Here is a 12,083-nt window from a genome sequence, read left to right as displayed (position 1 = left end):
ACACAGGATAAACAAGGAAGTGCACAACTCTCATATAACCAAAGCTTTTGTCATGACAGTTCCTGCCTTTCTTGGTGTTTTTTACCAGTTGTTTGTTTGTTTGTTTGTTTGTTTGTTTTTTAGGTTTTGGGGGGGGTTATTTTTTTTTTAATGGGGAGGAGTTATGTTGAGTGGGGTATGTTAATTAGAAAAGGTTGATATGTCAGTGTATTAGTTTTATTAGTACAGTTTTTACACTATATTGAGATAGTGCCTTTGGCCCATGGTATTTTTTGTCCAAAGTAACCTCTGCAGCTTTATCAAGTTATAGTGCAAAAAATCTGAAAACTTTTATTAAGACTTCGGATTTCGGTGCTCCTCTTTATGTAGTTTTCCTTTCCCTTTCCTTATTATGTTGGTTTCAAGGTACCTGGATGGGTACCAAAGACCATAAAAATTTGAAGGCTGTTCTCTATCTAACATTAAGAAAGCTAAATAAAAAAGCTAATGCTGTAGACAACTTGTTCGCAAGATTTAAGATGAAAATAATGTATTTCTAAAATTAATTTACCTGAATATTTAATCTTTACTATTTTTCTTCTGTTCCTAAATTCCTGAGAGTTTCTGCAATTTCTCTATTTGGTTTGTAAGTCTCACTGAAGAACTTCAGTCCTTACAGTCCTGCACAGTTATCTCCCCCTGAGAGAAGGCAGCCAGAGACCAAAGAAGTGGCAAACTTCTGTGGAGAATTCCACAGAGGCAAATACAAAAATGCTCGTAGCAAGAGATAAAGTTGGAAAAGGAAAGAGAGGAGTCCATGTTGGTTAAAAGTATGTTGCCATTTAGACAAGAATAATATTGGAAAATCCTTTTGTGATGTCTGGATCTGCCTTACAAATACTTGCAGGTTTTAATAAAGCTGTGAGACAAAAAAAGAAAGGGTCCTCTGGCCATAGCTGGGTCTTGCAGATCTATAGATGCTGAATGTCAACTTTATCAAATGGGAGCTCTCACAGATGCTTCTAAACCTCAGAACTCTTTCAGCTCATGCATAGCTGGATCTGCACAACTGGTAAGCTTTACCAAGCTTTACCAAGCTTCAGAGAGTTGTTTTTAGCTTGGTTGTTGCAAACTGGTCTAAAAGAGTAAAATGTGTCCTCTGTTGCAGGAAAGTTGGTGCAAGATTCCAAAACAGTCAGGAGTCAGGATGATCCCACTATCTTCTTAAAGGGAAGGAAAAAAAAAAAAAAAAAGGGAAAAAAAAAAAGATATAGAGAGAGACAGAGAGAGGAAAGATCCCAAACCCTCTACAAAACCAATTAAAAAAAAATAAACCCCAAACTCAAACCCATCTACTTTCTCCAAACGTATCACTCAACACCCTCCACAAAATTCACAAACACTGACAGATTTCCTTGAGTGGAGGAACCATAAAATTGATTGCTCAACAGAAACTCTCTGAGGATCCAGTTCTTGCAAGGGTATTGCCACTGGAATGGCTCTTCCATGAGCAGTGTAGTAACAGATCCTCTCTTTCTCCAGCTGCTAAGATCCTAGAAGTATTTAAAAAATATTTAGTTTTAATTTTCTACTACAATGTTAGGGTTTTGTTCTGAAATTAGGCAACACTTTTGAGAAGAAAGGAGGGACTGATTAATTTTATAACCCTGCATGCCCCCCTGCTTTCAGAACCCAGGTCTAAGCACTTTATATACTGTACACAGTATATAAGTGCTTTGATAGAGATTGGTAGCAATCTCTACCAAAACTAGCTAGTTAGTTTGCTGTTGCAGTTGTTGGTAGCTGCCTGAGTAACAAAATCTGGTTCCCCTACAACTGCAAAGAATCCTAGGATGGAGGTCCTTCCAAGGCTCCTTCCACACAGAGACATTTGCTAATTAAATCTCCTGGCTGGCCTGTGGTGAAGATGTGCATGCTCACCTTTCAGAGGCAGCTGGTGGGTGCAGGTGGAGGAGTAAAAAAAGGAAATTTTTCTGTCTATAAATTTCTAATATATGCTTTATGCATTAACTACATAACTACCTAGATAGTACTGTTAGTTCCTTGGGAGCTGGAGTCCACAGTGTCTGGAATACATCAGACCCTGACTACCTTATAATGCAGTTTTTCTGGCCAGAGTTACCTGGCCGTATAAATACAGAAGCAAACCAACATTTGTTTATGTACACATAAGCGTACTTTTTCCTCTCAGCCCACATTTGCCTCTGATGCTTTGATTTATTCTCCATATAATGTAATATTAGTGATATCTCAGTGTGTGCATGCTCACTGATACAGTATGGCACCTCAACCCACCCTGCCTAGAGATCACAGAATCACAAAAGATATGAAGGCTAGGTAATGCAAGGGATATAAATTGTGCAGTTGTCTTTAGCCTGACAACAACAATGGCAAAGATTTTAATTTCTTCCCCCCTCATCTCCACTCTACCAGATACCCCAAATTTGTGCTTTCATAGGAGAAGAAAGCCCACACCACAGTAGTTCCCTCCAAGACACTTATATTAAATAAACATGTCTTTAATAACTATGTATTCAGATATTTTGTTGCACACACATAACTGAAAAAATGTACAGGTATTACGACTAATTTCAACTTTTTTGCACATATTGCCAGTCATGCTCCTGACTTCCTGTTTTGCAGAGTCAGTCCACAGTTCTTAGCCACTAATCATGCATTACTTCAATCCACAGGATGTACATTACATTCATACATGCCACAACCAAAACAGACCAAAATTCGTCTCCCAGAAAACAGTTAGCATTATTTCTTCACTGGAAATAAAAGCCTTGTAAATATTAATTTGGCACATTAGTTATCAAGTTTCCTCTTTAGGACTTTCTTTCCACAATAGCTTTTACTAAAGAGCCCAGTTCATTAAATCTGAACACCTGTCCAGCTTTTATTTGCCATGGATTGAAAAAAGAAAAAATGACTGGATGATGATATGCGAAAAATAATTTTAGAGATGACAATACATAAACCAAATTCTTGGTGAATATATAATACACCTTGATTTTCCTAAACACAGTAAATAAATTTCAATGTTTTAACGCTGTTAGCAGGCCTTAGTATTAGTTTTTGTACACAGTTATGTGGTTACACGTTACTTGGTGTAAGTTTGAGGAGAAATATTGACTTTATGCTGGTAAGTATTTACACCTTAAAAGACTCCAAATATAGTTCCTAAATCTATATGCCAGTACAGAAACAGCCTGCTTAGTTTTAGAGCTTTGAGAATGCATTAACTTTGATCAAATTTCCTGATACTTCACAAATAGTAATATTTGTAAAGTACTTTGCCTCCCTAAACAACAGCACACCCCCCTGAATTCTGAACATGCTGTCTGTTTAAACTAATTATTATATTTGTTTTGAGAACCAGTGAAACTGCTGCCTATTGTGTAAACAAAAATACCGGTGTCCAATTTGATCAGCTTCAACATAATTGACTGCACCCTCCAAAAAACTAAAAGGGAACTGTAATTGCATCATCTGCTATTGAGTTTGCAGATACTGAGTCTCCATTCTCTTAAATATGTTACATTTTACTTGAGGCACTGTAGGCATCTCATTTCATGGAGATGTAGTAAAGAAAATGGGAAGGGATAGGGTGGATGGTGGTTTGTTGTAATTTTTTTTCTCCAAAACATATCCAGGACATCCAGCACTGCAAGAGGCAGGGTTGCTTAGTACCACAATTAATAAGGAGGACAATGTCTGTTTTGCATGTCTTGAAATGGGAGCTTTCTTCTCTCTGCTACCAGGATTAGTTGCAGGAAGAGGAAAGATCAGCTATCCTTCAGTAACTTCAATGAATCTTGGAGGTAAACACCTGAGTGAAGAGTAACAGAAAACAAAAGGAAAAAATCAGACCTTAGTGATAAGGTGAAATTAGACATGAAAATAAATAGTTTGGCCATAATTATTGTATTCTCTGACAGTGAAATGGAATTTCTCTCAAATGTGATTGAAAGCCAAGATGGTATAATCAAATCCACTTGTGTTGCAGAACCATTGAGGTTTTTTTTAAACATGTTAATGCTAAAAGGAAAATATGTAGTTAAAATTAAGTACATACTAAGCAAGAATTTTAAGCATTCTATTGCAAAGAAAATTCAAGTATCATACTGCAAAATAAATATCAAGAGCAGTCTCCCTTGTAGAGAGCAGCCCTCTACTTCTCATATGAAGCATTACTTTGGCAACTGAAGAGCAAGATGCAAGGCTGACTACAACCAAGAATTAATGTGAAGATTCAGTGATAGCAAACAAAACAGGGAACAAATGTGCTTGTTTCTCTTGTGGCCTCCTATCTCCTGGTATATTGGTGTCACAGGCAGCTTCAGCCAGTATCACATATCTCTGGGGACTCTCAGCTTGTCCTCTTTAGTGCCTGACACCAGTATAGAATATGGTATCTCAGACTTATTTCTTTCAAAATTGTGTGAATTCAGCCAAAAATTTCTTTTAAATTTAAGTGAATCCCATTTAAAATGAAAAGCAGTGTGTTTTTAGTTCCTAAACTCTTTGCTTCAGAAGAGATATGGACCAAAATCTTTAAGGAGATCTTCCTTTTTCTCTGTGATTCCTATATAAGATAATGAAGACAAAGGTAACTGAGTGCTTTCAGATATGAGACCTTGGAGAAGGAGGAGGCAGGGAAAAGGAAGAGAGCAAAACCAAAAGAGATTCATCTTAGTACTACATTTCTGAAATTGTACCTCAAAAAGTATGGGTCAGAAATATTATATTTCTGACACCAGTGCAAAGGTCATGTATTTTAAAATAGATATTTTTTACTGAATGCTATTCTAACTTCCTAAACAAATAACTAACTTAGTCTAAACTATTTTGGGCAATGATATTTCTCGCCATGATGACACTGGAATAAAAATTCATTTCTGGCTGCGCTGGCACTGAGTTCCTTTGGGAACTTTCTTCTGGCACAAACTAGAATTTTCTTTTTTTTTTTTTTCTCTTTTTCCCCAGTACCACTAAATAGTGGAGGATCCTTGTGAGGTGTTAAGCCTTCCACAGCTTCACAGAAGGCAGCTGGAGTAGAAAACACATAATGAGTCCATTCTTTCTTACCAGAAAGCAGAAATATAGTCTCAGCCCTATGCAATTCTATCTTGCTGCTTAGAGATCTAATCAGAGGCTAATGCAAGTAAGGGCTTTGGTTTAGACTTATTGCTGTCAGAAAGACAATGTTCAGCAATCTGCAGCAATACTGTGTGCATTACAGGCATGTGCCCAACAACAGCTGGGCGTGTGGGAGGGACAAATGAAGTATGTAACTGGATTTTGTTGTCTTGCATGATAGCAGTGTTTCTGGCATGATCAACATCTTCACCAGAAGCTGCAGGAGTTCTCCACAGATGTGGGATTTCAGTGCATACTCCTGTTGAGCAAGACAGATTCTGGTGCTTGTGTTATCTAATTAAGATGTTTTTCACACGGGTGAACTGTCTTTGTATTGGTGTAAGCTGCAGCCTTCACATCAACAACAAAGAAACCAACTAAATAACAGACCTCAGGAGTGAGACCTCAATACATCTTGATCCTTTACCTCTGGACCTGTCATGAAGCTTAGACAAAACATTCAAGTTATGTTTTGACTACAGCCCTCAGCTGTAGCATCCTTTTCCTGAAAAGCCACAGAAGTAGAATTAAGTACCATCTGGCAGGACAGTTAGTGGAAATTTTCTGGAGTATCAAGATTTTGCTGGCTACCATTAAACTATTGATAGCAGCCATTTCGCTGTCCTTTTTGAATGTGGACACACTCAAGAAAATTAATTAAAACAGAATGGCTGCTGCTTTCAGTCAGAAAACTGAGGAGATGTAAAGATTTAAATTTTTAGATAAAATTCTGTCTTTTTGCCCACAAAATACTGAACAATCCAGAATTATTTTGTTTTACTACTATATAAAATATCTTTTATAGGTCTGGGAAGAGTCCATGAAAATCTCCTGTTTTATGATTGAGGTCATCAAATGTCAGCATGACTTATTTGTCTGAAACTATGGTCACAGCTGGAAGGTAAAGGATTGTTGAAAAGATAAGGAAGATGAAGAGGCTCTTTAAAATAATGCAGATGATGGAACTGTGACCATCTTCTGAACTGTCTTCAACCTATGACAGGAAATCCTGTTGACCAACTATTGTTTTATCTTTTCTCCTACCTATAGGCAGGTTTTTTGTTGTGTACAATGAAAGATTTGAGAATACAAACATGGACTCTGAAAACACCTATACCTACAGAGGAAGCCTAACTCTTTTTTAATGAAGTTTGGGGAGGCAGAGGTGGATATGAATAGTGAGGGAATGTTGTGGAAGAACTTCCTTGCTACTCAGAGCACAGCCATGAGAAGCACCTAAAAATAACTTTTAACTTCACAAATCCACAGTCCTGCAGGAGACATTAATTTCTGCCAATAGACTGAAATTCCAAGAGCAATTGAACATGAGCAAACTTATTATTGAGAGCACAGGGTTGTCTTCCAGCAGCTTCCTGAAAACCACTTACAACAGTCTTCTAGACTAGAAAACTGAGCCTGATGGGAGATCCAAGTACTTCTTTAAACTTAGCATTAACAGCATATCCATTTGGGGATGGGAAAACTTAAATTAGGTTGCTATAAATACTGTCAATCCCAGTGTCATAAGAGGAAGTTCAATTATCTTAGGCTGGTCCCAAATTCATATTCTGAAAATGAAATTATGAAGCACCATGTTGTGGGGGTGCTTTTTTTCTGTTTTTGTTTTTTTTGGTTTTGTTTTTGTTGGGTTTTTGTTTTGTTTTGTTTTGTTTTGTTTTGTGGTGGTTTTTTTGGTTTTTTGGTTGGTTTTTTTTTTTTTGGGTTTGGTTTTTTTTTTTTTATTTGGATTGGTTTGGTTTTGGTTTTTTGGTTGTTTTTTTTTTTTTTAATTAGCCATTCTTTCAGTTGCTCTGAGGGAAAGCTCAGCAGCATAAGAAAGCAGGAGTCTTCTGTAAAAATGCAGCAGCTGTTTGTAAGGGCTTGTTGAAATCACCATGAAACTTGAACCCTACTGGAGGCAAGACTGTGAAACAAAATAGCCTGTAATGAGCAGCTGTGCCTGAGGAGTTCAGCTTCAGTGTTTTTAAACTGCCAGCTCCTTGCAGAGAGCTTTTTCCAGGCTCAAGAACAGATTCTCTTGATACAAGGGTCAGAGAAATTTTTAAAACCTTCTGGGTCAGACAGCTCATTTATCTCTTGATTTCTTGCTAACCCACCAGACTTTCAAGCACGGATAACATCCCTGCCACTGAGAAGGGACCGAAGCAACCAACCCAGTAACCATCAGGGAGACAACACTTGATGTGGTCTATTTTTAAAATTCTAGGATTGCTTACAATGCAAGTTAAACCACCCTGTATGCCACTCCCTCGGCTACAGAGGACAGAGTCAAGAAATTCCCCAAATGTTGCTTTTCCCCAGGGAGTAGAAAACAGGCAACTATAAACATCACAAAAGTCTTGCCAGATTCTGAGCAATTTTTTTTCCTGGTTGCTGCCACAAAAGATTCACACAGAATCACAGCACACATTACTTTTCAGGAGTTTTCAGATATGTGATTAATAAAAATAGGGCATTTTTTACTAATAAACCATATTAGCTTTGTAGTACTGGCAAGTAATTCACTTTTATAAAAGAGTGTTTAAAATCTAAACTGGAGGAATGAGGAGAGGAGGTCAGAACTCCTTAATAAGACATCTGCAGAGACACAATGCACCCAGATCTCAGGAAGACCCAGCCAAGAGCAGCTGTTTCACTCTGAGCATTAGCTAGCTCATCTGACATGGCTTCTCTCTTCTGTAACTCCTGGCACATATAGAGCTGCATAACTTATTAAAAAAAAAAACACCCAGAGAATATAAAGCTATCTATAGCCCAAGCAACAAATTTTTGCTCAGAAAAAAATATCATGTGAGCATAAAAGGGCTGCACTAATTTTGCCGTATTTGTAAAAGTGGGTTTAGCTGTATTTGGATAGGGCAAATTGGCAGTTTTGGGCCTAACCCAAATTTGGTGTGTTCAAGAGGATAGAACTTAAAAGGAATATGAACAAACTGCTGTAGGTCTGCACAGGCCCCATGACTCTAGCATTAATCCTTCCTCTACCCTTTTCCATCTTGTAACTCAAAACTGCAGTTCACCATTGGAGTGGATGGCGCAGAAACACTTTGAAGGTGCTTAGCTCTCTCCCTGCAACTCTCATAAACTCCCCAGCCTTTTTGTCCCTCCAGCCAGAAGGAGGGCACCCAACCAGACCTGCAGAACTCCTCAGGGAAGAGGTTGGCCTGCTGTCTGTACCCATGCTGGCAGTCTCCCTCCTGTCATTTGTCACAAGACATGGCAGGACGGGCTGGCTCACCAGCATGAGAGCGGCATCTGCTCAGGGGTGGATTTACGGGAAGATGTCACTTAGACAGGTCCAAGGAATCCAACTTGTTTCACCACAAAACCCAAAGCTAAAAAAAATAGCAACCAAATAATAAGTAGCACATTTGTAAAGGAAAAGAGGGATAATTTTTCTTGACCAGTTCAGGTGAAATCTGAGTTCATCCCTACAAACTCAGAGCAGTCAGTTTAGCATGCTTCTAAACGCTGACTTTTCTACTTTCTTGGTCATTTTGGTACTACATGAAGTTGAAAAGGGAGGGGAGGAGAGAGGAAACTAAAAGATGGTCCCTAGTTCACCCTTGGGAACTGTCAAGATCCTTTGAATATAACTTGAGAGGTGGTTTTTTCCATTTACAAGATGTCTCATCTGAACAATTCACGGCATTTCACACTCAGTTCTCACAATATTGCACTTTTCTGCCAATGTGGGTGTCTCAAACTCACATGGTACCAAACTGAGTTAATACCATAGCACAGCATTAGGGCCAAGGGAAAGTGTTGCCTCTTTCACATACCCTCATAAAGCCTCCACCCCCATCACTGCAGCTGCTCTGTTTCATCCCTTTATGTTGTTTGGTCTGCTGGAATAAGTAGTGCCAGAAGGAGGTATGAAAGGGAAGGTTTCTGAGGAAGACTGTGCGGCTGCCACATTAATTCTTGGAACTGGAGAACAGACTCAACAGGAATGGGGAGAGGGAATCATAGAACTGCACTGGTGGCGTGTTATCCTGGGATCAAGGCAGTCAACCAAGACAAGGTTAAGAGTTTTCCATTTCTTATACTTTCTGCAGTTACAGTCGTAATTTTCTTTTGAGAATGTAATTTCATAACATGTGATTGTTCTGCTTACTTCTAACTGAACATTTGAAAGAATTCAACTTTAACAACCTGCCTGATACATTGCTATTTGCAGTGTTTTCCTGGTCCATAATCTGAAGTCCAGTTGGTGGAAAGATGATTATAAAAGATAACCCATGAAATATATTAATAGTTCCATAAGCCTAGAGCTATTTAAATTCAAAAATTAACTGAGACAAGCATTTTTTAAATGCTGTAGGATGCCAGGGCCCTGTGAAGAGGGGACGCTGCAATCTTCCATGCTGCTTTTTAGGGTTTAGTTTCCTGTGTCTGTGGTTGGCTCTGCCACAGTGCAGTCTTGGGTGAAATTCCTGTGTAAACAACTTTGTTCTGAGCAAGAGCTGTGTGATGACTCTTGGAGCACCCCTGCCCCCTTGGCTCAGGAGATACATTAAATCTCAGGGTGTTGCTCCTTGGTCATTGCTTGAGCCATCTGTAGATGGATACACATTTCCCTCTGTCTGCCTTTGTCAGCAGCTGCTCCCTGACAAAAACTGTCTTAAAAACGAAACAACTCTTGAACCAGAGGTATATTCAGTACTAGTATCACAAACTTATCTGGAGGATGCACTAGGCTACCCCTTCCGCAGTTGATTTTCTGCTTTCTTTCAGGGATGCCCACCCCCAAACATCCTGAGCAGCTGCTATCCTGCCCTCCCTGCCTGTTTTCTTTCACAAGGCTAAACCAGTGTGCCAGGGGCAGAAAGCAGAAAAGCCTGATGAATTCCCTCAGAATTTGTTCATGTTTGAGTGGGGGTGGCAGATAGGGAAATCCATGAAGAGCATATATATCTTCTCACTCACCCTGTAAAACCGCATGCCAATCATCCTGTGCAGTCTGCGTGGGATCCCAGGGGTGCTAAAAACCAGAAATCAGGACATATTGGAGGATGTATAATTCACAAATTATATCTGCTTCAGGGAAGGGGTACTCCTTCTTACATATTTGTTCAGCTCTGCTGCACTGCAGCCCCTAGGCATCAAATTATTGTAATTTCAGTTCTGTTTTCAGAACATGTCAGAAATCTCTGAAAACACTTGCTGAGAAATGCTTGCAATCATTCCAGTGAACTAAGTGCCCATTTGGGGACTTTCTTTTCTTCAGCTTCTGAGGTTTGTCTAGGAAGGAGGGTTAGGTTAATCTGGAGCACTTTCCAAGTGTTGTTCATTTGAATCAGGCATTTGCTACTTTGCTGTTCATTTTCATATAGCACAAGAGAAAAATCAAATGTTATCTGAGACATGGGTTCTTTGCCCTTTTGTTGTGATATGAAGAAATAGGTTTTTTGCTGAATAGGAGGAATAGAAAACCATCATTCCTCTTCTTTCACCCAATGGCTGTGTTAAGATAGTGGGAATTATTTCTTCAAAAAACTAAAAAAAATCTTTAGAAATACATAATATTACATTACCAGTTGGTGGGAATTTCTTAAGCAAGTTGCCATGTATCATTTTAGCATGTGAACTATGTAGCAAAAGATTTTTGCATAGCAAACATTTAGTTTTTCGCTTATTAAAAATGTGCACTGTATTTTACAAAACAAAAATTTCTGCAATTTGCTGTCATATAAATGCAGCTACTCTGAGCTATCTCATCATTCAAATTAAACCTTCTATTTTACTCTAATTTTCATCTGGAATAGAAACTTTTACCATGCAATGCTAAATTTTCAAACAATGCATCTCTTCATGTATAAACAGTGAGTTGTCCACACGCACTCATGCTTGCATTCCAGAAGAAAACAGTTGTTAGGATTATACTTGTTTAATAGCATACATGCTACAATCCAGTTCTGTCATATATTTAAATTTTTCCCATGTTTTGGGCAAGATTCTGTTTTCAAAATCTGATCTATATAGATAGGAATCCAGCTGCCAGCAGCGCTGGATTCTGTGGTCCGTCACTACTGCACCTTATTCAGTGTTATTAAAAGCTGTCCTTAGTTCAATCATTTCTATATTGCTTCCCACACCATCATATCCCACAAAATCATATCCATTTTCCTTTAACAAAATCATCTCATCTACTCTCATAGCATACTCTGACCTGCCTTTTCAGTGAATTGCTCTAAAAGGTACCTACCACACTGCTGCAAAAATGAACGAAAACCGCCTTTCCTCACCACTGCCATCAACTCTTCCACATGCTGTACTGACCATGACTGGCTACTAGATATTAATTATTTTTTGATAAGCAAGAGTTACTCTGCAGGTGTTTTTAAAGCATCACAGTGATTACAGAGCAAGTGACTTTGGCATTGCTTCTGGCTCAAACCCTTATAGCTAAAAAATTAGCCTCTTGAATGTGTTTCCAAGTAGTCACGAGGATTTTTCAAGACTGCATATTTCAGCCCCATAGAAATTCAGAAATTCAAGATCAGATCTATCAAAAAAATCCAAGACAGCAACCATAGAATGGGTATGATTTTTAATATTGCTGAGCACAATTGTTACATAGTCTTCGCAAACTCATTCTGAGAATCTTTGTTGCAATCTGCAGTTAATTGAGTAGCTACAGAATTAAATCAAGCACTATCAGTCTACAACATTAAAGCATTGTCTTTCCTCACTTTAGTTAGTCCCAAAACTTTCATAAAAAGGCAAGATAAATAACAACTAGAATTAAAACTACTGATAAAGTTTATTCAACATGCAAATAAAGTGTAGTTGAATATAACAAAAAAAGTCTGAAGGAAACAAGCATTTAAGAATTGCTTTTTCCTCCATCACCTTATACTTTTGCAAAAAGGAGAGAAATAAAAGCCAGGGATTTTTTAAATTGTAGTTTTTAT

This window comes from Geospiza fortis, unplaced genomic scaffold, assembly GCF_000277835.1.
Source record: "Geospiza fortis unplaced genomic scaffold, GeoFor_1.0 scaffold203, whole genome shotgun sequence".
Lineage (NCBI taxonomy): Eukaryota > Metazoa > Chordata > Aves > Passeriformes > Thraupidae > Geospiza > Geospiza fortis.
The sequence above is the reverse complement of the archived record's forward strand: the minus strand, read 5'-3'. Positions refer to the sequence as shown.